Raw genomic sequence first — 27,994 nt, forward strand, 5'->3', positions numbered from 1 at the left:
TTGTTAAAATCGTTTTTTTATTTTGCCAGTCCTGGGGGTTAAACTCAGGCCTGTCCACTGTTTTGGGGCTTTTTCAAGGCCACTTTTTTCTTTTTTTTTTAATATCAATTGAATTTATTACAAGTTACTAAGCTCCAAGGCACATTACAGTGTTCTGTTAACTACAGAAATGTATGAAGGACAAACAGAGCAGATTCTCCATGTCTAGCATTTGGCTCTACTGTTCAAAAGCATCCGTGCATCAATAAAGCAAAAAACAAAACAACAAGTGAAGATCCAACACATTCAGGTCAGTAGAAACAAACCAAAACATTTCCCCCTTCATAAACTTGCAACAAAAAAACACCCCAGCCCTCCCCCAACATCCCCCTTCACCATTTTGCAAACGAAACAGGAAAACAAAACAGAACAGAACACAAAATTAAGTGAGGACCTCAACACTTGGGGCTGTTTAGCAAGAAGCTTTCACCATTTTATAGGATCATCATTAATATTAATTTTTTTTTAGGCAACAACACTCGCCTTGGCAAAACAAGAAAAAAGACTTTCCTTTCATGTGTGTGTGTGTGTGTGTGTGTGTTTTTCCTTTCAGAGTGCATAACATTTACAAAAATACACACCAGCAGCAGTGGTTGCTAAGGGCTATTAATTCTGTACCTAGGCAAACATTCTGCCACCAAGTAAATGCTAACGATTATGATGCGAATAACCCAACTCATATTATACTGCTTAACACAAACCAGCTTATCCTTCAAAGGAAGAAGTTACATACCTTTGTTCCAAAATATAGAAACATACGACGAAAATAATGTCTATACATAAGACTAACTTTTTGCAGTTTGTTATATTCACAATTCTACATCTTGGAGGGGTGGAGAATGGGAAGGGGAGGGGTGGGGGGTGGGGCCCTCTGGATGGGAGAGGAACTAGGGCAAAGCAGGTGGTGGCCTAAGGGTTCAAGGGTCTCTCTCCTTTTTCACTTTAGCATCCCCAGCTAGGATAGTAGCGATTTCGCCCTGCATGAAGGCCCAAGGTACATTCGACCCAACTAGGGGGCATTTCTCTCCACTGGGACAATACACCTCACCAGTGGCCCCCTGGGCCTTGATACTTTCTCTAGAACAAGGGAAGCAGAACTTGTGGCTAGGGACGGAGGGGCACTGGACGAAATGCGTGTCCTCCAAACGTTCGTGGCAAATGGTACAGCAGAGGGGTCCGCTGTTGGCCATGGGGGAATCCGGAATGTTTTGGGGGTGCACTTGGTCCATGCCCGGGTGGGCATTAGGTGGTGGGGGCGCCACCTGTAAATTCAGGTCCCCATTACGTGAAGCCAAGCGGCGCTGCCCGGGCACGGAGGCTGGAGACAGGGGCTGCTGCTGTTGCACCAGGCAGACGCGGTGGTAGAGTGCAAGGAGCTGCCATTCTTGGGCAAGTGCGCCTTGCCCAGAGTGTCTGCCACCAACATGAGCATGGCCATAGGGGACGGCCCGTTCTGGGGGGCTGACTCCGGCGGGGTGGTCCGGTTGGAATGGGGTCCGAGGGGCGGTGGGGGCGGTGGCGGCGGCAGCCACCCCGCTGTGTGGCCTGGCACCGCAAAGCCCCCAGCTGACTTGGTGAGCTTCAGGGCCTCAATCTGGTTGGCCATCCACTGCTGCCTCTGCTGTTCCTCGCCCAGCTTCAGCGCGCCCTCGGCCGAGTCCGGGGGCTCGGGGGACACCTTCCTCTTCCACAGGCTGTCAATTTTGTTAATTTTTGTCAAAGACCCAACTCCTTGTTTTGTTGATTCTTTCTATAGTTCTTTTAGACTCCAATTCATTTAATTCTGCTTTGATTTCCTCCTGGATTTGAAGAATCAATATGGTGAAAATGACAATCTTGCCAAGGGCTATCTAAGAATAACCTGTGAGAATCTGTGACTGGATTAGAATGGTAATGGCCCGGTGGGAGGCCTTGGTCATGTTCTGGAGTAAAGAATGTGGATGGTAGACTCAGTATAAATAGAACTAATAGGTGTAGATATGTGTTCCTTCCCAGTTAAAAGACAGATAGGAATGATTATTAGATAGGCATGCTCATGAAGTCTGTACTTTTGATATCTGGGCTCTGGTTAATTTTGAAATGGGAAGCACTAACTGACTCTGTATGGGATTTAACATCCCCTCTTACCTGACCAGTTCTCCCCAGCTTCCTCTGGGGGGAAACTTGTGGCAGCAGTAGTTCTATGGAGGGGTGTGTGGAAACTCCCTTTTTCCTCTTCTTGCATACTATTTTCACTAACTTTACTAATAAGCTCTACCTTCTCAAACCAAGACATACTCATACCAGCTGCTCCTTACTCAATCCAGTAGTCTTCATTTCCTCCTTTCTCTACTTGGAAACAACCTTTTAAGCCAATTCTTACTTCCCAAATCCTTTCTTCCTTGCTTCCTTTCCCAAGGCATCCTTTATTAACTTCCCTCCATTTCTTTACATTACTACTCTCCTTCCTGTTTTCTTTACAATGACTTTTGAACACCTTGGTTGGTGAAGGAGAAAGATGGGAAGAAGAATGTTGGTCACAAGAATACATACCACATGACCTTTCTCTTTTCCTAGGTGGGTAGCAGTCTCCAGGACCTGCAAGGAGAATTGGGGAAAGTGCCCTGAACAGATTTTCAAGGAAAGGAGGCAGCCCTTTCTTACATTCTATTAGATTACATTTTTTTCTTTTCCTGCAACATGAAGGTACAAAGAGCTGAAAGACTGAATGATTGGTGATGGAGGAATATCAATACCAAACTTCAGACTCCATTACAGAGCTATAATAATCAAAACAACATGGTACTGGTACCAGAACCAGCCAGAGGACCAAGGGAATAGAACTGAAGACCCAGAAATTAATGCCACCTAATCTGTGATAAGGGAGCAAAATTATGAATGGAAGAAAGATATCCTGGTCAACAAATGGTGCTGGCAGAATTGATTAAGCACGTGTACAAAGCCAAAATTGGACACTTATATATCACCCTGCACCAGAATTAATTCCCAATGGCTCAAAGACCTTGAGGAAAGGGTGTCTACCCTGGAAACTTTACAGGAATAAATAAGAGACACACTAGGGCTCCTTAGCACAGGTTAATAAAGCCCCAGAATCACAACATAATAAAGAATGTTTGAACAAATAGGACTGCAGTAACTGGTTTGGTTCTGTGTGCGAAACATATAGCTAGCAAGTCAAATAGAAAGCTCAGAGAGTGGGAGGACTTCACTAGGCATACAGTAGACAAGGACCTCATATCAAAAATATACCAATGGCTCAAAATATTGACTCTCTTAAAAACAAATCCTCAAAAAAAAAACCCAAGGATCCCATTTAAAGGTGGGTTAAAGATTTAAAGAGAAACTTCTCAGAAGAGGAAATAAGAATGGCCAATAGACACATGAAGAAATCCTCAACATCTCTTGCCATAAAAGAAATGTAGGGCCCAGGAAATTGGCCTAGTGGTAGAGTACTTGCCTAGCATGCACAAGGACCTTGGTTTGATTCCTCGGTACTACATACATAGAAAGTGGGGCTGAGGCTCAAGTAGTAAGAGTGCTAGACTTGAGAGAGTACAAAGGATAGTTCTATGCCCTGAGCTCAAGCCCAATAGCAGCAAAAAAGAAAAAAAGGAAAGCTAAATCCAAACAACTTTGATATTCCACCTCACATCAGATAGAATGGCCGCTATCAAGAAATTGAATAGTAACAGTTGCCGGTAGAGATGTGTTCAGAAGTGATGTCTACTGCATTGTGAGTGGGTCTGTAAACTTGTTCAACCACTCTGGAAAACAGTGTGGCAATTCCTCAAAAGGTTTAATGTACAGCTCCCCTATCACCTAGCAATTCCACTCCTGGGCATTTTCCCAAATGTCCATAAAAAGTACATGTTAAAGGTAGTAGCACCACCATGTTCATTGCAGCATTACTTACCATACCTAAGATATGGATCCAATCCAGATGTCCCTCAGTTGAAGATTGGATCAAGACATTGTGGTATGTATACACAATGGAATTCAATGCTGCCATCAGGAAGAATGACATCACCCTATTTTTAAAGGAAGTTGAAAGACTTGGAAAAAATCATATTAAGTGAAGTAAGCCAACTCAAAGAAACTGCATGGTTTCCCTCATTTGTAATTATTAGTATACATCTAGGATTTTCCTAGCAGAGAATCACATTAGCTCAAAAGCAATGAACCTACGGCCATATAGGGTGAGGCTAAGGGAAATGAGTGTGGTGAGGATGTGCATGGAATCCAGTAAGGACACAGAGGGAGTCTACAAGAACATATGATTCTTGAGGTCAAAGAGGGAATGAGGAAGTAGATGGAAGGCATCCCAGTGTGCCCCAGCTCCCCCCAGCTGAGTGTCAAATTCCTGATTCATACATCTCCAGAAGGGGAAGACACTAGCCAGAAGGTATAGAGTTTCCCGTAGGTGTGGCACCACATCAAAAACAGAGACAGATGAACAGGGCTCAGAGCCAGGAGTTACACACCAGCCAGACATACACAAGAGATGATGTGGTGCAACATGGGAAAGGCTAGAATCCTGAGGTATTTGTGTGTGGGCACACGTGCCTGTATTCTACCACTATATCTTCTGGCCTAGGGCATTGCAGATATTCTACCTTCTACCTCATGGCTGATGCACTAAAATCAGGCACCATACTTTCAGGCACCATTTTGCTGAAGAATTGGATTTGTATGCTGACACATGTTCACCCTGAGTTTCCTTCAAAATTGTTTCCCCTGGCTTCAGGCATAAGAGGAGAAACTATTTTAGATGTTAGACAGCAGGATGCTCAAGATCAAATTATGGGGAAGCATGAAGGGGATCATTGAGGAATCAAGCACGTGTGGAATAATGACTCTATCTTGAGAGCTTTGTCTATTACAGGGCTCTGAATTGCCATCTCAGTACCCAAGTGCTGTGGAGGAGGAGCTACAGATGGATCTCAAGTGGCAGTGCCCATACCAAACACGCTCAAGTCCAAGGGTACACTACTGTGGACAATCCACTATGGAAAGATGTACGATTTCTTCCATAAGTACTTCCATATTCTTTTCTTATGTATGTGTTGAATTTGTTAATGGTGAAAACAGCTTGTTAACAGCCATTGCCACTTCCTCAACTGGACATGAGCATTGTTGAGTTGACTTGTCATTTGTGTTAAATCATTTTGGAATATGATAAGAATATACAGGATATATAACAGCCCATAACCACCAGCATGCAAATAGTTTCAAATTTGAAAATTAAATAAGGAGACTGGGTCTACACACCATCACCTTGTTCTTCCAGCCGTCCTGACACCTAGCTGGATGATAAGAGCTTTTCATCCAGCTACAAAACCTTCAAAGTGAAACAAGCCAATTTAAGGAGAGCTTGTCTTCAGAGAATATGGAGATGTCATGCCGTTTGGCTTTAGGGAAGATTGGCTCCAGTGAATAACTGCTCCATACCCAAGTCATGTGGTTTTTGTCTTTAAAAGCTTTGTGTAAGCTCTGTGCTGGGCTGCAGGTCTTGGAGACAGAAGTCTCCCTACAGTCACTGGCTCTCCAATAAAGACTCCCAAATCTGCCTCTCAAGATCTGCAATAGAGCAAAATCTTGATACATAAGGCCATATAATGTGAAGCTAATTGAAAGGACCTCCAGGATATTGAAACAAAAACCATATAATGAATGATTGCTGGCCTTAATTTACTATGTTGTCTTTCATCTCCTTTGCTATCCCTTGGTTATCTCATATTGGTATAGTATCTCACTTTGTTATCTGATATATTAAATTTATTTGTATTTGGTTATTTGAAATTTGATAGGGAAGGGGGGAAAACCAAGACGGGAGGGGGGTGTGGGGGGGAGGGAAATGGGTACCAAGACATGTGAAAGGGTATCAATGTATGTGAATTAATGCACCTTCTATCTGGCAAATATCATGTAACCCTTTTACTAATTACAATAAAAAACAAAAAAGAAAAAAAATCTGGCTTCTCTGTTTTTCACTGACTGAGTTCCCATACAACAAAAACAAATGGAAAACAACTGAAGAGGACAAAGGATAAGTGCTTATGGGCTGTTGTGAAATCAACTACTAGCAAACACAATTCTTAGTAAGATTGCCACAATGGATATATGGAAGTCACAAGCCACTGAAGTGAGAAGGCCCTAAGAAACAAAGGAGCAAACAAACCCAGGATCAACACTTAATACCAAAGAATTCTCCTACTCTGACTGCCCCATTCAATGAGAGTTCTGCTTCTAACCTGCAGTTCCTTTTCTCTGTCAGATAGGCAGGTCAGACAGGAAGCATTAGCACAGCAAGGAGTGAGAAGAGGGAACATGCAAGCAGAATTTTAGAGGTAGAGCAAGGGCATAAGTTCCTACAAAGTATGTTAGCTTTCAAATGATTTAAACAAGAGGACATGAAACAATGGTTTGGTTAACCAGGATAGAAATATTCATTACTGCAGCATAAAACTTTGCTTTTGTAGAGTCTCATGTCTATGAAAAAAACCAGGAAATATCCTTTTCCATACACACCATATAAAATGGTGCTTAGGTAAACTGAACTAAATGGGAGTGCAAAATCAATTCAAATGAATTTACATGGTACTTGACTATGTATAATTTCATTCTATCATATGAATAATGAGGACAATTATGTGAACAAGAGCTATGTCAAGAAAAATCGTTGATTATACTTTTGTGACTGGGTATTCTAGTGAAATCCCATTCTCAAAGAAATTATAGTGAGTGTGTGTTGTGTGCGTGTGTGTGTGCATGCATGCACATTGCTTTTATGGCATTATGCTCCAGGAGTCTCTATTTCTTGCTGATGTTTGAAGTCTTGAACTAATCATTTCCCATCCAGCATTATGTTGGTGAATTGGAAATGGCCTTTCAAAGACATTCTTATGCCTTCCAATTTGCACCATCTGGCCCCACCCCTCCCAGTAAATATTATCATCAAGTTGAGCCATTCCCTCATCAATCCATTCCTGGCCATGCTGAGGGCACAGTGGTTCACGCCAAAAGTTCAATTCACTCCTATGCAGCTTCATCTAATACAAGCTTCTGAAGTCAAACCTCAATACTGCAGAGAGGCGTGGCAGGGATAGAAGAGGTGGAGATGTAGCTCAAATAGAAGATTGTGGACTAACATAGAGAGGCCAGGGTTTCAAAACCCAGCACTGTATATAGAAAATAGGATTTTTTTCCTGAACGCAGAGGACTAATGACCTGTGTTAGACTTATATGCCTTCACAGTGAAAGTATTGATGACCAAAAGGGTAAGCTGGCCTTTCATGGCCAGCTATCAATGCCAAGTGAGTGCATGTAGTTTTCACCTGAGTGTTAAACAATTTCTGGAGTATTGTAACCATAGACAGTACACATGACAGGCTATCAGTAACAGTACATCCTAATATTGAGTTCTGAAAATAAGCAAAAGTAGACTATGTGGAAAGACAATTTCTCCTGTTCTCTTTGGAAGTCAAGTAGGAGGAGTTACAAGGTCAAATGCAGATGGCCAGAGTGCATGTATGCTGCTCACACTTACTGGTGGGAATGGAAGTGGACTTCACATACAGAGTAGCTAATGGAGCATGAATCAGTTTTCTGTACCCCACACCTCTGTTATACTGAAAGGCCCACCACCAGATTGGATGGGAATCCTGCAGATCCTTTATCAATCAGTAGGCTGGACAGATAGCCAACAGTGGTGCCAACAGGAGGAACAGAAGCACCATGGAAGCAGAGAGGTAGATAATAAATGAGCTTTGTATCCCACATAGCAAGTGAACTGGAAAATAAGCCACAAAACCACAGGAAAGACTGGTGTATATTCATAAGGCATGAACTCTTGGTCTTCCTTCCATCAAAGCTTTGTTTAGCAGAGGTGAATATTTACATGGAACAAGGAACCTCATTCCTCAAAAAGGCAGGAAATACAGCCTTGTAGACTTAGTTTTTGGTGAATTATAGATATTTGGGAGGACAAGTATGTGTAGAAATTCACATAGTATTTGACTGTGTAGAATCTAACAATTCAGTGCTGATAATAAGGAGCAGAGTACACATACATCCAGAGGGATCAGCCAAAAAAGTTCAGACACCTGAATATAGATAGAAGGTGTATAAAGATGTACAGAGAACAAGCACCAAGTTTGTGAGGATCTAGTTTGAAGGTCACAACAGTGCAGCCTTTGTGTGTGCCATTCTGCCCTTTGACAAGTTGGGGGAATGACTGAGACACTAGTGAGGAGATGGATTCTTCTTCTACTGAGCAGAGAACTAGAACTCTTAAAAAAATCCTCATCAAACCATCTGTGTATGAAACTCAATTCAAAGGGGTTGTACGCATTTTCTAAAGTACAAGAACAAATAATCAGCAAATAAGAGCCTCGGCACTAACAATTTACATGACAGCACTGGGAGATACAGGTCTCAAAGGGAGATACAGGTCTCAAAGGAGTAATGTCCTCAGTGCCTGTCTGGACCTAAGCACCTGCTGAGTCCATGTCCTCGTCATCTGAATGCTTTAGAATATTGAGACAATACCAGTATACAAGACAGAGTATTGGTATCACTATGTCCTCGTGTTTGGTTTTGAAACTAAATTGGAAAGTTCAAGGCTCTGAGTTCATATCTCACCACCGGAGAGAAGTGGCAGAGGGAAAACCTAAGCTGGAGATGTCGCTCAACTGGCACACCACATGCCTATCATTCACAATGTCATGCTTTCAATACCTATCACTGTAGATAAAAAGTATGATTTCTCTGATATTGTCCAAATTAACATTTTGTGTACTTGCAATGTTGAAAATGATGACAATATACTAACAAATATTATCATACTTGAACTTCCTACCCAAATACCTGGCATATCCATGTACTTGTCCTCTGACTGTTAAGCCATTCTGGAGTATAACAATACATAGTATACTCGAAAGCCTGTCCATATCTTGCTCAGGGATGCAATTATGTTCAATTTTGAAATGAAACAGAAACAGTAGACAAAGTCAAAGACATTTTCCGTTGTGATGTCAAGTACTTGCAACCACAATGCTTAGTCAGATGATCACAGTCTGTGTATGCCACTCACAAAAAGTCCTGGGACATGACAAAGATTTCAGATGAGGAAGAGCTATTTGACCTTGCATCAATCCCTCATACCCCAGGACTCTGCAGCTTGAAATGCTAAGCATCACTTTGGATGGAGTCCTGCATTCCTCCTGCAGATGCTTTTATCCATCAGAGCAGCAGGACAGACAGCCAACACTAGAGCAAACAAGAAATAGAGAAGACTTAGAAGCAGAAATTTAGATGTTATATCATATTGAACTCCTATTAGCACATGAAATGCAAAATACATAAAGCAACAAAAGCACAATGAACACTGAATTAGGTTAGCTAGGAAAATAATATGTCTCAATCATGCGTAAAAGCTTTGTTTGCAGAGTTTACATTTTAACTTTGGTAGAAGAAGCTTCATTTCTAGACAAAAGCAGGAAATACCCTTTGCATTTACACTATGTAAAGTTGGTATTAGGTGAACTATTGCTAACATCAATAGAAAACCAAGTCTATGAATTCACATGGTCCTTGACTGTGTATAGTTTAATCATTTAGCACAGATGAAAATGAACAGCCGGGCACTGATGGCTCATGACTGCACTCCTACCTACTCAGGAGCCTAAGCTCTGAGGATCACAGTTCAAAGCACCCCAGGCAAGAAATCTGAGAGACTCTTTTCTCCAGTAAACCATCAGAAAACTTAAACTGATGCTGAGGTTCAAAGCAATAGTGTACTATCCTTGAGCTGATGAACTGAGACAATACCCAGGCCATGAGTTCAAGGCCCATGACTAAAACAAAATAAAAAAGTCTTCCATCAAAGGCTAGATATCTGCATATAAATACACATGTTCATAAAGATATGTAGAGACCAAGGAACTATTTTCAAAGTCATAGCAGTGCAGCTGTTGTCTGTACCATCCCTTTCTTTTCCAAGTTAGGTGAATGAATGAGAAACAGTGAGCAGACACTTCTCAGAGGAAGAGGTAAGAATGACAAAGAAACAGAGGATGTGCAATCCACCATCCCTAGCCATAAGAAAATGCAAATCAAAATGGCTCTGAGATTCCATCTTATTCCAGTTACATTGCCCAACATTAGGAGTTAGAACAACAAATGCTGGTGGGGATTTGAGGGAAAAGGAATCCTATTTCACTGTAAACTAATACAACCACTTTGGACAGCAGTCTAGAGGTTCCTCAAAAAATCCCTTAACTGTGAACTAGCCATAACATTCCAGGACTTCTATACAGACAAACACAAGCCAGAACACTGTAAATACAGTTGTGCCTCTATGTTCATTTCTGTAATATTCAAAATAGCCCAGTCTTGGGAATAGTCCAGGTGTCCTACAATGGTGAGTGGACTCAAATAATGTACGATACTGATACACAATGTAGTTTTACACTGCCATTAAAAATTATGTAATTTGGGGTCGGGGGTTTGGCCTAGTGGTAGAATGCTTGCCCAGGATGCACAAAGACCTGGGTTCAATTTCTTGGTACTACATACATACAAAAGCGGGAAGTGGTGCTGTGGCTCAAGTGGTAGAGCACTATCTTTGAGGAAAAAGCCAAAGGACAATTCTCAGGCCCTGAGTTCAAACCCAGGACTGACCAAAAAATAAAATAAAATTATGTAATTTGGGAGCCTGGAGTGTGGCCTAGTGGTATCAGAAATGCCTTGCTTCAGCAGGGCAAAATTAACCCTCAATAAATCCTATCCTGAAATATCCTACAATTTATAAAACCAAGAGAGGAAGAACCAACTTTTTTGTAAGTGACCTAATTATTGCCAAAAACAGGGCTCAAGAAATCTAATTGCTCATTACAGATATAAAACATTGAAATCATACAGAAGGTTGATGAGCATAGCGAATGTTAACCCATGTGTTAAACATCAGTGTTTTCTCAGAGTAATCCTAATGATGTCATTTGACTTCCTCTGACATTTCTTATAAGTGAATAAAGATCAAAGTCATATGCCAATAGATATGGACGCCAGTAGTTGATCTCTAATAATCCTATTTACTCAGAAGGCTTAGAGGATGTTGGTTCATAGCTACCAGGAGCAGGCAAATATAGGAGACCTTTATCTTCAATGGGCCATCCAAAACCCAGAAAGTGGAGGTTCAAGTGGAACAGAGCCCGCCATAAGTAAAAAACAAGCAAGATTCTTGGATTGGATTTCAAGCCTTACTACACACATCTACACACACACACACACACACACACACACACACACACACACACACACACACACACACACTGATCTTGTTAATGCCAGAAAGTATCCACTCTAAAAAGAAAGTTATTAGATTTATGGTAATCTGAACTCTTGTAGATGGAAAGTATGGAAAGGCAGATCTCCAAAGAATATACACAATCACAAATCACCCCTTGAAGGACAGCAAACATCAGCAGTCTTCAGTTATATAGTAAAAGGACACCAATGTGCATTCAAGGCATGGACAAGCTAGAATGCTAAAACACACAACAAATCTTACCCTACAGTGTGCTTGTGAAAACAGAAAGGAAGCTTCAATTAATGGCTAAAGGCAATGAGAAGTTACAAAGCTTTTTGAACTTCCCTTCTTTGTATTTTTCCTTTCTTCCACTCCTGCCCACGCCTGCTAATTTTTGACACAGGTTCCCACTATGTAGTCCCAGCTGGTCTGGAACTTCAAATCTGGTCCTAGCCACAGACACACTGAGATAACCGATATGGGTTACCAGGCCTGGTTTTTGCAAAGTTCACAAGAAAGCCACATAAATGAGCAGTAAGAGACTTTTGTGACTGATGTGTGTTCACTTCTTTAGCAGCCATGATTAAACATACACAGAATTCAGAGGTGAAAGCATTAAATTATAAATTTCATGCCAATTATAGTTCATCATGCATCAGTAACACCTAAAAAACCTTGAGAATACTGAAAGCTCTGCTACAAGAATCCCCCTGTGAGGATATGAGAAGATGTATGAGAAATCTAGAGAAGTGAGAGCTATAACATTGTGGCCATGAGAACCATTGCTTGAAAAGATCTGGTGTACACTAAATATGGGATTAGCATTTACAAAACTGACCATGGTCTCTGGAGTTGTCGTGAATGTGAAAGGCACCTATGGTTCTTGCAGTATTGTAGGTGGAAGCGGTATGATCCTCAGTGAGAATGGGAGAGCACAGAGGAGAAGGGTGCTGCTGCAGGAAGGTCCATAAGACTCTCATCTCCTGTAAAATACTCACAGAAAGACAGCTATGGGCTGTGCCTCAAGGGGTAGATCCCTATCTTTGAGCAAAGAAGGCTCAGGGTCACAGTTTGAGTCTCAGTTCAAGACCCAGAACTGGGGGAAGACAAAAAGAACTTAGAGGTATTCAGTGGTATTTTACATGGAGAAATGCTCATAATGAGGCAAGGCAGACTCTTCTGAGACCAATTCAGACAACTGAGAAAAGACATTAGAATCATCTGCTCCATTTATTTGGTGTGTGATCTATAAATTAAATAACAGTATTTGAAAATGTATATGTATTTCAGAAAATACATTCAATCCCATACATCAAATATACAAATGAGATAATTATTCATTACCAGACCTGGAGTTCTTTCTTCTTCTTAAAGGTTAGAGGAAAAATTTAAAAGCAAATACATAAGATAAACATGTAAAGATCCTATTTCAGCTATAATTCATGACTACCATTCCTTAATTGGTATTCAAAATTAATTAAGTAAAAATGTTTGAATTCATAAAAAAAATTAACTTTGTTGTTTTCAGTGTCTTTACCACTGAGCTCTTTTCTTCTGATTTTCATGTGAAACCACTGTTGTTGCGGCCATGGTTGTTGTCAGGTCATTGTTCATGTCATTCAAGCATGTGACTATTGAAAAACCTTACAGATATACAGAAGTATGGCTGGTGGGAATATTTCAGCAAGCAATTAACTCAAGAACACAGAAAGCAACCTTGCACATCCCATAAGCTATGGAGGATGGGGTATCAAATACATATTTTTTAAAGTACTAATATTTTCACTAGGATAGTAATAGAATACAGAAACACTTTCCAGGAGAGAATTTGCTTATGTATCAAAAGATTATATTTGTATGATAAGAAGGATCCTAATACTGAATTAAGCAAAAGAAAAGGTAATGGTCAGCTGGGCTCTACTAGCGTGCATCTGTAATCTTAACTTCTCAGGAGGCTGAGATCTCAGAATCCATATTTGAAATCTGCTTAGGAATCAAAGTCTAACAGATTTATCTTTAATAAACCTTCAAATATTCAGTAGTGGAGCTGTAGCTCAAATGGGTGAGTGGTAACCAAGAGTAAAAACACCTCAGTGGGCCAGAAGCATGGCCTAGTGGTAGAGTGTTTCCTAGCATGCACGAAACTCTGGGTTCAATTCCTAGGTACCACATACATAGAAAAAGCTGAAAGTGGTGTTGTGCCTTACGTGGTAGAGCACTAGCCTGTGAAAACGCAGGGACAATGCCTCTTTCTTTTGTTCTTTCTTTCTTTCTTTCTTTCTTTCTTTCTTTCTTTCTTTCTTTCTTTCTTTCTTTCTTTTGTAAGTCCTGGGGCTTGAGCTCAGGGCCCCAGTTATGAGTACAAGCCTTGGAACTGGCACAGAAAAAAGAAAGAAGAAAAAAAAGAAAAACATCTCAGTGCCCAGGCCCTCAATTAAAGGCCTAGGATCAACAGCAATAGAAAAAGAAAGAGTATTTTCCTAGATGCACAAGGACACAAGAGCATATTGATCTATGCATTAAGAAAAAGCTTTCACTGACAAGAAAACTCAATGGAATTTTATTCAGTGTGTTAGTTTTAAATACTGAAAGTTTTACCACAATGTAAACTTTCCCTTAGGAAGAAAAAAGGTATAATAAGCTTAAAGAAATTAAAAGGACAATTTCTTACTGCTTGTGCGCTCCCCCCGCTCCCTCTTCCCCTCTCTCTCTCGATTTCAGATTCTGACCATGTCAACTTTTAAACTCAGGGCTTCTCTTAAGTCTTGCTCAACTTTCTACTCCATGTCTGGCTTCGACCTCATCTCATCAGGCACACTGCCTGCCTCCTTTAATGCTTCTTATTGTGAACAGGGAGTCTCCCAGACTTTCGTGATGGGTTGGCTTTGAACATGGACCTACCAAATCCCAGGCTCTTGATTATCTAAAGGAGAAGTATCTGGTAAGAAGAGCTATTTCTTTTTTTTCATATATTTTATTGTAATTATTAGAAATGTTACATTATATTCACCAGATAGAAGGTGCATTACTTCACAAACATTGATACCCTTTCTTGGTATCCCATTTCCCTCCCTCCGCTCCACCCCTCATCTTGTTTTTCCCCCTTCCCTACCCTATTTCAAATAACCAAATAAGCATATGTACAATATATCAGACAATAAGCTGAAAAACTGTAACAATATGAGATAAGCCTGGAACAGCATAAGAGATGAGAGATAACATAGCACGTTAAGGATATCAATCACTCATTATATGGCTTTTGTTTCTATATCCAGGAGGTCCTTTCATTTAGTATCATACCATATGGCCTTATGTATCTCGGTTTGTTCTGTTGTAAATCTCTGCTAGGGGAGCCCAAGGTTTCTATTGATTATGACAAATGAGGAAAACCATTGAGCCTATGTTCCTTTGAGTCTGGCATAAGAACAGTTATTTGTTAAGTGTGAAAAATGAGTCTTGGACTTTTGGCAAAATTTCTTTCCAATTGATTACAACGTAAACACCAGGATAATGGGTATCTTTCTAGCTGACAACTGCCCAACCCCTGCCTGTCAGGGTAAAATGATGAACCTAGGCATGCTCTGCTCGTCTCCCTGGACAATGATCCTCCTAGAGATTCACTTGTCTGTCAGCTTTCTTTCCATGGAGGATCAAGGTCTCATGAGGAAATCCGTTGTCTGAATAGGGACTTTTCCTCCTTCTGGCTTCCATCTCAGGAACAAAGGAAATTTAAATCTTTCTCAACATCTTCATTGGAAGGGGTGCTAGAGCTAAAATTCTTTGCTGACAGATACCTTGTCCATTATGTCAATACAATGCAAACATGCGTAGTTTGTTCACTGATGGTGTCTCCATAGGTTAATATTCAGAAAGGGAAACTGATTCAGTTTTGAATATATAACACAATTTTAACATGGCATGAAGCCATGTTTCCTAAGTTCCTATTGTATATATGGGTTCCTGGGCTTTCTTCCATTTGGTTATCATGCATATTGGTTCTTTAATCTGTGTGTATTCACAGCAAAATATCCAATGTGAATCTATGCTGAGCTATATCTAAATTAGCCAATAAACATTTGATTTTATTTTCTGATCCAATTCATTAAAATGAAATATTCTGTTTTTTTGTGATATTAAACACCCTTCTCAAACACCTCTCAGACACAACTAGTTAGATTATGTCAGATTCTTCACTCGCTCAATCCACATACTGAAGTTCACAGCACAGCACACGATATATTTCTGCCCAAATCTTTGGCACTAATGATTTTAATATGAAATTATGAATTTGAAACCTCTGAGAATTATCGAATTCGAAAGAAGCTAAGAGTTAGTAACAAAATAGGATTCACATTTCAGAATGCTTAGTCTTCGATTGGGATTTAAACTTTTATCACATGAGGCATATTTACTTATTTTTTTATTTTTCTTGGATGTAGGACCTGAATTCTGGGCCTGGGTGTTTCCTTGAGCTCCTCAGCCCAAGGCTACTGCCCTACCCCTTGAACCACAGCACCACCTCCATTTTTCTGGTGGTTAATTGGAGATAAGTGTCTTATGGACATTAGGGCCAGGGCTGGCTTTGAACCCTGATCCTCAGATCTCAGCCTCCTCACTAGCTAGGATTACAAGCAGGAGACACCGTGCCCATCTACATGAGGCATATTTATTATCAGAAGCACAAATCATAATCATCCATTTTGAGTATAACTCTAAGTATCATATTGAATATAAGATATTGACATTTCTAAGGAGTGTCCCAATATTCATACTTATGAAATGAATTACAGAGCACTTAATGCTTTGTCCCACTGATTGTTTAGAGTAACCTGCGAGATAAATTCCTTTGGCTATATTATTGAAAATACAAAGACACCTTATAGGAGAAGATAGAATGTAAATAATGAACATACCAAAGGTTATGTTCTCTCACACATGTCTTGCCCTTCTGCTGCATTAGACTGAGTCATGCCCTGCCGAGAAAACCATTATCTTTTATCAGTCTCACCTACTAAAATCAGATAAATCATGGTATTTAGAGCAAAAGAAAATTTGATCCTTAAAGAAGCAAAAGTGCAAATCCTCAATTATTCAAAGTAACCAAGGGCATTTTTTTTTGCTAGTCCTGGGACTTGAATTCAGGGCCTGAACACTGACCTTTGGCTTTCTCAAGGCTAGAGCAATACCACTTGAGCCACAGCACCACTTCCAGCATTTTTTGTGTATGGGGTCCTGAGGAATCGAACCCAAGACTTCATGCAAGCAAGGCAAGAGGCTACCACTAGGCCATGCTCCCGGGCCTAGCAGGAATTACTTCAGTGACCCAGATCTTCATCACTTGAATATATACAGAAGCTTACCCAAGATAAGTGCATGGAACCATTTTGGTGGCTAATTTATTGGGTGCAATTGAAGCAACAGGATAAAAAGAAACAGTAGGGGGGGCATGAGTTTGGCATAGTGGTAGAGTGCTTGCCTAGCTTGCGCGAAGACCCTGGTTCGATTTCTCAGTAACACATACATAGATCAAAGCCAGAAATGGTGCTGAGACTCAAGTGGTAGAGTTCTAGCCTTGAGAAAATCCAAGGACAGTGCTTACGCCCTGAGCTCAAGCCCAGCACTGGCAAAAAAAAAAAAAGTAAACAGTAGGGCCAGGAGCAGGAGTGGATAGTGAAACTCATTACGAAGCCCCATTCTGTGGCTTGCTCCACTGATCCTATTCAGAGAGCTTGATGACTTAAAAAATTATCAATTCACAAGGTCACTTTTGACCTGTAATGAAAAAGGCAAATGCAGTGTACTACTTTAATTATTCTGTGGATCTACTTCTAAGCTTACCTTTATTAGCTATCATTTTGATTGACCATTTAACATAACAGTAAATCTGTTGAGAAAATTTCCGTTAAATGACTTTTTAGAAGTAAATTGGACTACTTACCTTGCCCTCGTGCCTTCACTGGAGTTTGTATCCTTAGTTCTTCAGCCTCAGAGGACTGAGCAGCACACTTCTTCAAAAGAACTAAGCAAGGAGTCTGCAGAATAATGGGATGAACAATGAGCCAGTGGGAGATGTGGAGATCACATTCTGACAAGATGCTTGAACTTCCTCTCTTAGCAGGAATGGGACAGGAAAATGTGAGAAACATGTATATGACATGAAAGATCATGAATAGAGGGGCTGATACACGACTTGTATGGCCAGTATGTCTTTTTAAGATGTAGAGCCATTGACCAGGAATCCAAACACCTATGTCCAGTCACAACTTCCTGACACACAGAGTGATAGCTAGGGTGCATAGTTCAACCAGGAATTTTGGGAATAAAAGCAAAACAGAAGGACAAATCATGAGTTCAAGCCCCAATTCCAATACCAGGAAGTACATAAATGACAGATAGAAAAGACAGACTTACAGATGATAGATTGTATAATCATATCTGCACATAGGTACTTGTATTCAGGGAGGAATTATCTGAACATATTAATATTCAAAGACATCAGCAATCTAACTGGTTATGGAAGTCTAGGAGATAATTTTGAAACTTTTTGTATGGTAACAGTTTCTATGACTAGTTTTTATCTTTATATTCATCACTATTCATTGCTTCAGAATTTTTCTGTGAAATGCTGTGTAACAATTAAAAGAAAAAATAAATACTTGACCTCAGGTATCTTCAGCTAATCACAGTCCTTTACTTATGATATTCAAATATCTATTGCTGAAGAAAGCACATAACCCTAAATTCCTATACATGTTCTTTCTCATTATCTTTTCTTTTATTCCAATTAATAGCACTGCTGCGAATTAAGTCTCTTCACTAATAACACTTTTCTATGTTTTTAAATCTGCTTACTTAAGAAAGGCGAAAAAGCAGATTACATTGAAATGCAAACTTGCCTGCTCTTGTTTTCTAACACAGTAAGCTTAAACATAGGGCCTAAATGTTATCCTTTCCCTTTTTACAATCAAGGCTACCGTTCTACCACTTGAGTCATAGCTCCACTTCTGATTCTTTGCTGCCACTACCGGCTTCAATCTGATCCTCAGATCTCAGCTTCCTGAGTAGCTAGGATTCCAGGCATGAGTCCCTGGTGCCTAGCTCAAAGAAAATCTTTATACATATGTCTTGCCACTGAGCAAAAGATCAACACAGAAAAAAAAACAACTAGACTGAGATTTTTACCTCAGTATCATAGTCCCAGTAATGTTCATAAATATATTAGATGGTGTGATTACATCTCTGGTGCCAAGGGCATCTGCACCTGTGGAAAACTGACAATATAAATGTATTATTGGTATCAAAATGCTATTTTTCTTTTTGTCTTTAATTTGACGCTTCGTACACACTATGTACATGATGAAGCTACATGCTGTTGTCAAGGAGTAATCCTTAATTAAAATACTATATAATTTACAATCTTTTCGACACACTAATTCCCTGCTCCTACCTAGGAAAGCATTCCGCTCTCTGGATGTACCAGTTCTGAATATTTCATACTTTTTCGTTTCAGATTTTATGAACAAACTACTAGCCCAAAAGCTCCATGTATTCATAATATATTCATAATATAATTACTATATATACAGGGCTTCATATGACTTAAATTTTGATGAAGCCCCGGAGTAAGTGTCGAATAAATGTACCTCATCAACAATTAAAATGAAAGGCCAAAATCACTACACTTTTAGCCTGAGAAATTAAATTTAAGAAGCCCAAAACACATGGGATCATCAAGGATACAGAGCAATTTTAACACTTCTACATTATTTTGGATACAATATTGGGGGAAAAAATCTGACATTTTCATAAAATTTACATTTATGTTTTATGAGCTAGCACTTATATTCCAGATATTTCCCTGAGAAAAATAAATGAATCTGAAGAAAGACTTCCATAGAATGTGTAGCCCAGGCTCAGTGGCTCACACCTCTAATTCTAGTGACTCAGGAGGCTGGAATTGATAATATCATTGTCCAGGGCCAGACTAAGCCAAGTACTCACAATCCCTCATCTCAACAATAAAAAGCTGGACGTGGTGATTCATGCTGTCATCCCAGTTCTGTGAGAAGCATAAATAAGGGGATAGAGGTCCAGGACAGCCTGGGATAAAGGAAGGCCCTATTCAGACAATCACAAGCACAAAGCTAACAAGGGGTAGGGCTCAATGGTTAAAATAAAATCAACCCCAAACTACCTGGCAAGCACAAGCCTCTGAGTTCAAACTTCACTAAGTGTAACAAGGAAAAAAATAAAAACCAAGAAAATAATGCAGAGTGTTTATGTAATAAATGTAAGTATCTCAGAACGAAACAAATTTTATATGAAATGGTGCATTCTGCAGTGTTCCTAAAAAATGCAAAAACTATACTATGGTAGGAAACAATAATATGTCAGCTATGGTGAAGCTTATGTGTAATAACAGCTCCCAGAGGGCTGAGACAGAAAGCTCTGGAATTCAAGACCAACTAGGCTCTCCTTGTCTCAGACCTTGTCCCAAAAGAAGAAGCACAGTAAATGGAAGGAAGGAAGAAGGGCAAGAAGGAGAAACTGAGTATGATGGTACATGCTTTCAATCTCAGCTACTCTGGAGGCAGAAGGATCATGAGTGTGACATTCCTATAGTAAGCAGATGCCATACAATTTGTATTTTATGGTGGCCTTTTTGGGGACTGTACTGGCACAGACACAACCTCAGTCTCTAAGTCTGCCTTGTAGCTTTTAACTTAAAGGTTGTGCTCTACCATTTGAGCCACTCTCCTCCACTTTTCACTGGTTAACTATGGACGTTCCTGCGTGGCCTAGCTTCAAACCACCATCTTCAGCTCTTAGTCTACTGACTAGCTAGAATTACAGGAATGAGGTACCCAAGAACAGAGCTTACTTGCAAACGTTAATATTCTGTACCTAAAACTGTAACAAACAAGTCTTGAGTATCTTGAAAACTTGGATAAATTTTCATCTTTTTTTTTGCCATTCCTGGGCTTGAGCTGAGGGTCTGAGCACTGTCCTTGGACTTTCTCAAGGCTAAAGCTCTACCACTTGAGCCTGAGTACCACTTCCGGGTTTTTTCTATGTATGTGGTACCGTGGAATTGAACCCAGTCTTCCTGCATGCTAGGCAAGCACTCTACCACTAGGCCAAACTCCCAGCCCTAAATTTTCATCTTATTCAGAAATTTTAAACTTTTATGAGAGAAAAAGTTGATATATAAATTTCAGTGGTGACCTCTTCATCAAGTTAACTTACAATTGTCAAATCAATATTCTCTGTAAGTCTTAACAACTTTTTGTAAGTTATTGAGTGAAACTGGAATATATGAAAAATGACAGTATTATTATTAAGAAAACTTTTAGTTGGTTGTTAGTGGCAAACATCTTTCATTCTATATCTCAGGATGACCGTTTGGAGGCAACCTAGACAGGGAAGTCCAGGAGACTCTTATCTCCAATTTACCACCAGAAAGCCCTAAGTAGTGTGGTTCAAATGGTATAGCACTAACCGTGAGCAAGAAATCCAGACCTTTCCCCACCCCAGTTCAGGACCCACTCCCCACGAAATAAACGAACAACTTCTTAATGATAAGTAAACTATACATAAATAAACATCTAAATTATAACTGCAGTACTATTTTAAGGTAAAGTCAATGTACGACAATCTCCAAATGCTCCTTTAGTAGGTCTACCAAGAGCCCCTGTCCCTTGGCCTCCAACTGTGCTTTCCACAGGGATTCCAGGCAAGCAGCTCCCATGGTCCTCTGGGCAGGAGGGGCGTGTCTAAGCCCGGGTGGGTGGGGCCGCGGGGCGGGCTTGGATGGACTGCAGTCCACCTGCAGGCTGCCAGCCCAGCTGGTAGGGGCATCCTCACTGAGCTCTGAGGGAAGGTCAGTGGAGCAAGAGCCAGCCAAACTCTGCTAAACCATCTGGAAGAAGATGGGTGAAAACCAGCTGGTTGCCACGAAATAGCTCTTAAAGCTGCAGCACTGATCTCTCAAACTTGGCCAGGATTTCTGTTCTTTTTGGTTCTTTCCATCTTCTTGTTAACTGAAGATAAGAGCTTCATACCCTTTGCAAACCAAGTTCAATTTGCACTGCAATCCTCAGTTCTCAGCCTTCTGGGCAGCTAGAATTACAAGTCAGAGCCAATAATGCCCTGCTTAAACCTCTCTTGATTTAGACGTTCATTCTCAGGTTTTTGTTTCATGAGTGGAAAATGGACTCAAAACATCTAGCATTAGAACACCATGTGTTGACCTAGTAAGACATTTATCAAGCTCTAAAAAGCTTTCACAGATTTACCCAGCCAATTCCAATACACTACTGACTGCCTATCACATATTTATATTGTCCTAATACTTGTGCATGTGTGCCAGTGCTGAGACTTGAACTCAGGCCCTGGGCATTGTCCATGAGCTTTTTGCACAAGGCTGTACATGATCACTTTAGCCATTGTTCCACATCCAGCTCTTAGAGAGTTACTTGCAGATAAGAGTCTCTCAGACTTTCTTGCCCTTATGGCTTTGAACCATTGATGCACAGATCTCAGTTTCCCCAGTAGCTAGGGTAACAAGCCTGACCTACTAGCACACAGCTAGTAGTTTTGAACCTAAAGGCTAAAAGCAAATTATCCTCAAAATGCAGAATGTGATTTTATTCTATTTCAAACAAATGAGATCAGATACATTCTTGGGGTTAATGATGACCAATAATAGTTTATGATCATTTTTAGACAAAGTAGGACTACAACTCTCAGTTAATTATAAAACACAATCATTTATAGAGTTTTAGAGCCTCACAACTGTAATCCTAAATACTCTGGAGGGTGAGTTCTGAGGATAGTAGTTCAAAGCCAACCTCAGCAGAAAAATGTAGCAGATTCCCGAATCCCAGTAGAAAAAAACAGAATTGAGGGGGGTCCTCAAGGGGTGGACAACCAATATTGAGTGAAAAAGCCAAACAAAAGGGCCAGGCCTTAAATTGATGCTATGATAAATAATTACAAGAGAAGGATGCGGAAAGCAGAAGAAGGAAGAAGAACGGGAGGAGAATAGGAGAAAAGAAAGGAAAGAGAAAGAGAGAGAGAGAGACAGAGACAGAGACAGAGACAGAGACAGAGAGACAGAGACAGAGACAGAGAGAGACAGAGAGAGAGAGAGAGGGAGGGAGGGAGGGAGGGAGGGAGAGAGAAAGAGAGGGAAGGAGGGAGGGAGGGAGGGAGACAGAGAGAGAGAGAGGGAGGGAGGGAGGGAGGGAGGGAGGGAGAGAGAGAGAGGGAAGGAGGGAGGGAGGGAGACAGAGAGAGAGAGAGAGAGAGAGAGAGAGAGAGAGAGAGAGAGAGAGAGAGAGAGAGAGAGAGAGAGAGGCTGCTTTACCCAAATGTCCTTTCATGCTGAAATATTTCAGAAAAAGAGCAAGGGCCTCTGCTGTGACTCAGCATTGTCCAGAGAAACAGTCCTTGCCATCTTCATGGACTTTGCATACAATCTTTATATTCTCACTTGTTTTTTGATGCAGTCCTGGGGATGAAGCCAGGGACTTGGCATTGTCCCTGAGCCATTTCACTTTCAAGGCTAGAGCTCTACCACTTGAGCCACAGTGTCTTTGTGAGTTTTTCTGAGTAGTTTTTTGGATATAAGATTTCAAAGTGACTATTTTGCCCAAGCTGGCTTTGAACAATAATCCTCAAACTATCCTACAACCTGCTCATATGTGTAAAGTTTCTCACTTGTATTTTGCACATTTAGTGGTAAATTTTGATCATATCTAAAAAATACCCTACTATAAAGTGGCTAAATGCCAGTCTCACATCTATTTAAACTATTAAACTATGCACACTAAGGAGATATAATTAACTAGTAAAATACAAAGGGGATTGAGTGTTACAAGCTGTACCCCTACAATTAAACACTCTAAAGGCAGCATATGTAGGCAAAGACAGCTGTCTCTAAAGAATATCTATAGTGGAAGTGGGACTGTGGCACAAGGGAAAAGGCAGTAACCTTGACCTGAAGAGCTCAGGGACAACATCCACGTTCAGAGTTCAAGCTCCATGACCTACCAAGAAAATGTCTATAGTAAGGGAATAACTCATTGAGGTCAAGGCATCACATTATACATTTTATAGCAGATAAGTAGTCATAGATGTAGTAATGATAACTAACAGCTATTTAAGTAGTATGTGTGTGTGTATGTATGTGTGAGTATATGTATGTGTGTGTGTGTGTCTTCCATGCTACAGTTCAGAGCAACTCCTCATACTTGCTTACACATGGATATGCCTAGATTTCTCCTCATGAGTTATTTTGGGAGGTGGTAGTGTTGGCACTTGAATTCAGGGCCTTTCCCACGTTCTTGCCTGCTTTGCTCAAGGCTGGCACACTCTAAGCGCAGCACACCTCCATTTCCAGCTTCTTTTCTGATTAATTGAAGAGAATGATGGGCATTCCTGCCTGGGCTGACTTCCATGCATGATACACAGAAGTCAGCCTCCTGAGTAGCTAGGATTACAGACCTGAGCACCAGTACCTGACCACTTAATGCATTTCCTGAAGTAAATAAAAATACCATATGCAGCACAAATGATATCCCGAACTGAAAACAAAACTTAAAAATCAAGAGGGAGGGATCCAAGTTCCGAGCAGAAATGGAGGTAAAAAGTAAAAGGGAAGAAAATGTGACCCGGTGTGACTATCATGTAGTGAGTTCTTACTGGAAGAGGTATGATTGGGGCACTTCTTTTGTGTCTGAGACACCAAAGCTTTGTCTTTGCATCATGTCACTGAAGTATAAACATCAGTACCTGCTGGCTTCATGAATGAATAATCAAGACACCAGAAGTTTGTTTCTCATCTTTATGAAGTATAGAAAATTTAAAGTTTAGCCCAGTAGCTCATGCCTGCCATCTCAGCTCCATGAGAAACTGAGATTGAGAGGATGGTTGTAGACCATAGGCCATGCAAGTTACTGAGGCTCCATCTCAACAGAGAAATCCAGCCGTGGCGCCATGCTCCTATCATCTGTGGCAGAGTATGAAATAGGAGAGTCATTGTCCACATACACCTTGGGCAAAAACCAAAACCCTGTCTTAAAATAACTGGTGCAATTAAATACATGTAGCAGTAGAAAATAAAGTACAAAATACAACTGAAGTTTCAGTGAACGATAGAACAATATATATAATATATTAGATTTTAAAATACATGCTTTCTGCAAAAATTTAGAAATTCTAACATTTCCTCATTAGAAAAATTTATTTTCTTTTCTTTTTGTTGTGCATTGTGGGTCATGGGGCTTGAAGTTGGCTTGGGCACTGCCCCTGAGCTCTTCAGGTCAAGGCTACCGCCCTACCCTTGGGCCAAGCCTCACTTCCCCTTATCTAGAAGGTAATTTGAGATAGAGTCTTAGGTCCTTTTGTGCCCAGGCTGGCTTTGAACCAGATCCTCAGATCTCAGCCTCCTGACTAGCTAGTATTCCAGCCATGAGCCACTCTGCCTGGCTTAGAAAACTTTTCTGAAGTTCAGGATGATCTTTTGGGAATGCTCTTTCCAATTTTATTTGTCTACCTACTGTTCAAAGAAAATAAAATAGAGATAAATTGAGCATCAGACATGCACACTTTAATTCCATTTCTGCTCTCATACCAACTCTCCATTCTTTGAATTATATTCAGTTTTGAAAGTATCATCATTTTCATTCATGTAGATTGAATACTTTTTCTGTACTTTTGTTTTTTAATTCCTCAATGTGGTAAATATTAGCATTTTCTTCTCACTCCATCTACCTCAAAAGGGGCTGAGATTAAAAGCATGTGCCAACATACCCAACTAACTTCCTTCCTTCCTTCCTCCATCTCTCACTACCTCTCTTTCTTCTTTCCTTCCCTCCTGTTCACCTTCCTTCCTCTTCCCCTCCACCCTCCCTCCCCACCTCTCTGTTTCATCTTTTTTCTTTTGAGACCAGGTCTGAGGGATAGCCTAGTTGGCCTTGAATTCCAGATCCTTCTGTCTCATCCTCCTAGGAGCTGCTGACAGATAAGCTTCACCATACCAGAGCTATACTAACTCTTTCCTACCATAGTTTAGTTTTATTCCTTTTTCTAGAACTTCATATAAATGTAACAATGCACAAAGCACTCTTCCATATGAAACTTCTTTCATTCTGAAAAAAATACATTTAAACTATTACATGAACTCTTTGCATTCTTTTTGTCTTTTGGAATAGTACCTCATTACATTTTATTCATTCATTCTATTCATTGACATCAGGTGTGTTTGTATTTTTAGGCTGTGAAACCTACAACTGTTACAGATATTCTCTCTTTTTCCTGTTTACGGTTGTGTCTTCTTTTTGGTATGCTTAGAGTGAGTGAACTCAGAGGCTGTGCTTGCCAGGGAAGGTTTAGGGTTGATTAATTTTTAACCAGTTGAAACATACCTCTGGCTAGCTTTGGTTATTGTTCAGATAGGTCCTTCCTTTATCCCAGGCCATCCTGGACCTCTAGCCCCCTACTTTGGCTTCTTCCAGAACTGGGATGACAGGCATGAGTCACCATGCCCAGCTATTTATTGTTGAGATGAGGGCTTGCAAGCACTTGGCTTGGTCTGGCCCTGGACAGAGATACTCTCAATTCCAGCCTCCTGAGTAGCTAGAATTAGAGGTGTGAGCCACTGAGCCTGGGCTACACAGTCCATAGAAGTCTTGGTTTAGAAAAATACTTGCATTTTCTCAGGGAAATATTCTGGAAAATCATTACTAGCTCATAATGTTAATTTTATGAAAATGTCAGATTTTCCCAACATTACATCCAAAGTGATGTATGATGTTCCAATTGCTCTATTCCTTGGTGATCCCATGTGGTTTTGGCTTTTTAAATTTTATCTGTCCTACTAGAAGTGTAGTGATTTGGGTATCACATTTTAATTGATGATGGCATATATTTATTTTACACTTAATACTGAGCTTCATAAAAATGGAGGCAATCCAATGAAGCCCAGTATATATAGCATATACCGTATGAATATGATATAAAGCTAATTAGGCTTAGTAGTGTGGGGAATTGGTAACATCTGTATGTGTGTGTCTGTGTAGAGTAAGGCTAGAAATCTGAGGCTCAAATGCTTGGCATTTGATTATGACTGGTTTTGTATCACAACACTGGAGCATCCACTTTCTTGCTTTTTACTGGTTAAGTAAAGATAGTGGTCTCTTGTATTTACCTGTCTCGGGTAGCTATGATCCCTAAACCTCAGAGTCTCCTGTGTATCTAGGATTATACCTATGAGCTACTGGCATCCAGGTCTATCCGCATGTGATTTCTTTCTTTTATTAATTTCACCCAAATGTCAAAGGAAAATATATCACTTACAATTAGGACTACTCAGATAAGATACAGGAGGTCAACACATGGGTAACTTTAGTAATCCTTATCAAGCTTCTGTATGATTTATATCATTTATATGAGTACTACATAATTTGCTCCTTTTAGCTCTAATTTTGGAAACATTTTAGTCACTTATAAACAAATTGATTCCTACTCTTAAGATTTGTGTTTGTTTATTTTGTTTGGCTTTGGTGGGGTTTTTTTGTTTTTGTTTTTTGCCAGTCATGGGGCTTGAACATGATGGCTTTCTCAAGGCCTTCTCTCCACCACCTAAGCCACAATACCACTTCTGGTTTTTACTATGTATGTGGTACCTATGAATCAAACCCAGGCCGTCGTGCATGGTGGCCAAGCACTCTACCACAAGGCCAAACTTCCGGATCTCTTTCTCTTGGTTTTATAAATTGTTAGCTATTTCAGGACAGGGTCTATTGAGGGTTAATTCTCCCCTGCTTACAGAAAACCTTTCTGATGTCCTCTGTTTTGTAAGGTTATCACTCGCCTGCCGTATGTGTGAATAACAGGTAGTTGCCTGTCGTGCCTTTGTGTATTTCTACCTCAATGCCAAGCCCTTTTCTGAACACATTTGAGTCCTCATATGCTAGGCATAAATTGGTAAACAGGGGAGGGTGGGATATGAGGCCTTGGGTTCCTTGACTGGAAACCTCCTTGCTCTGCTCTTTGGGTAGGGGATGTGCTTGGGAGCTTTGGGAGAATGTCCTGTCTTCCCAGTCACGCTGCTCCCTTCCACACATGGTAGGACTAGGCAAAGTTCAGTTCCTCAGGGCCCCTCAGGCCTATGGCCTTCCTTGTCCTATGTGAGGTGCAGAACCCCACATGGGTCCCCCTGGCCCTGTCCCCGGAGTGGGGGCCGTGGTAGCCAGGGTACTGCTCTACCACCTGAGCACCCGCTTGCCTGCTTTCCTTCCTTCTTGCTTGCTCATCTTTCTTAATTTTTCTCCAAAGACTAGGTCACAGGCCCTGAGTTTAAGGACCAATAACCACACACACACACACACACACACACACACACACACACACACACGCACACACAGTGGCCAGGAGCATGCTGGATTTCTGTGATGTCTCAAATGTCCAGAACATGTGGCCCAGGGAGCATGGCACCTCCACTGCATAGAGGACCAATTTGGACCCCTCTGGTCACCTTGGACTCGATTTTGGACATGTGCTCACTCATGTCCCCAGGTGAGACCTAGGTTTCCCCTAGAAAAAGGCTAAAATACCAGATGTATAGGCTTGGATGTCCGAAGG

The 27,994-nt window shown here is 40.6% G+C and overlaps 1 protein-coding gene and 1 pseudogene across 1 annotated transcript in view; both read right to left on the reverse strand.

Moving 5' to 3' along the window:
- The window catches only part of LOC150039272 (uncharacterized), a 44,186-nt gene extending 25,584 nt beyond the window's left edge, over positions 1–18,602 (reverse strand). Inside the window, exons 1-2 of the mRNA XM_090327848.1 lie at positions 18,530–18,602; positions 17,286–17,379 (exon numbers count right to left, since the gene is read on the reverse strand). The gene's annotated coding sequence lies outside the window, so the exon portion shown is untranslated. The remainder of the gene's footprint in view (positions 1–17,285; positions 17,380–18,529) is intronic.
- LOC150039274 (putative E3 ubiquitin-protein ligase IRF2BPL) lies at positions 59–27,920 on the reverse strand (annotated as a pseudogene).
- Positions 27,921–27,994: the final 74 nt, after the last annotated feature.

The sequence above is a fragment of the Megascapheus bottae genome, unplaced genomic scaffold (genome assembly GCF_031878675.1).
Source record: "Megascapheus bottae isolate mThoBot1 unplaced genomic scaffold, mThoBot2.hap1 HAP1_SCAFFOLD_40, whole genome shotgun sequence".
In the NCBI taxonomy this organism is placed as follows: domain Eukaryota; kingdom Metazoa; phylum Chordata; class Mammalia; order Rodentia; family Geomyidae; genus Megascapheus; species Megascapheus bottae.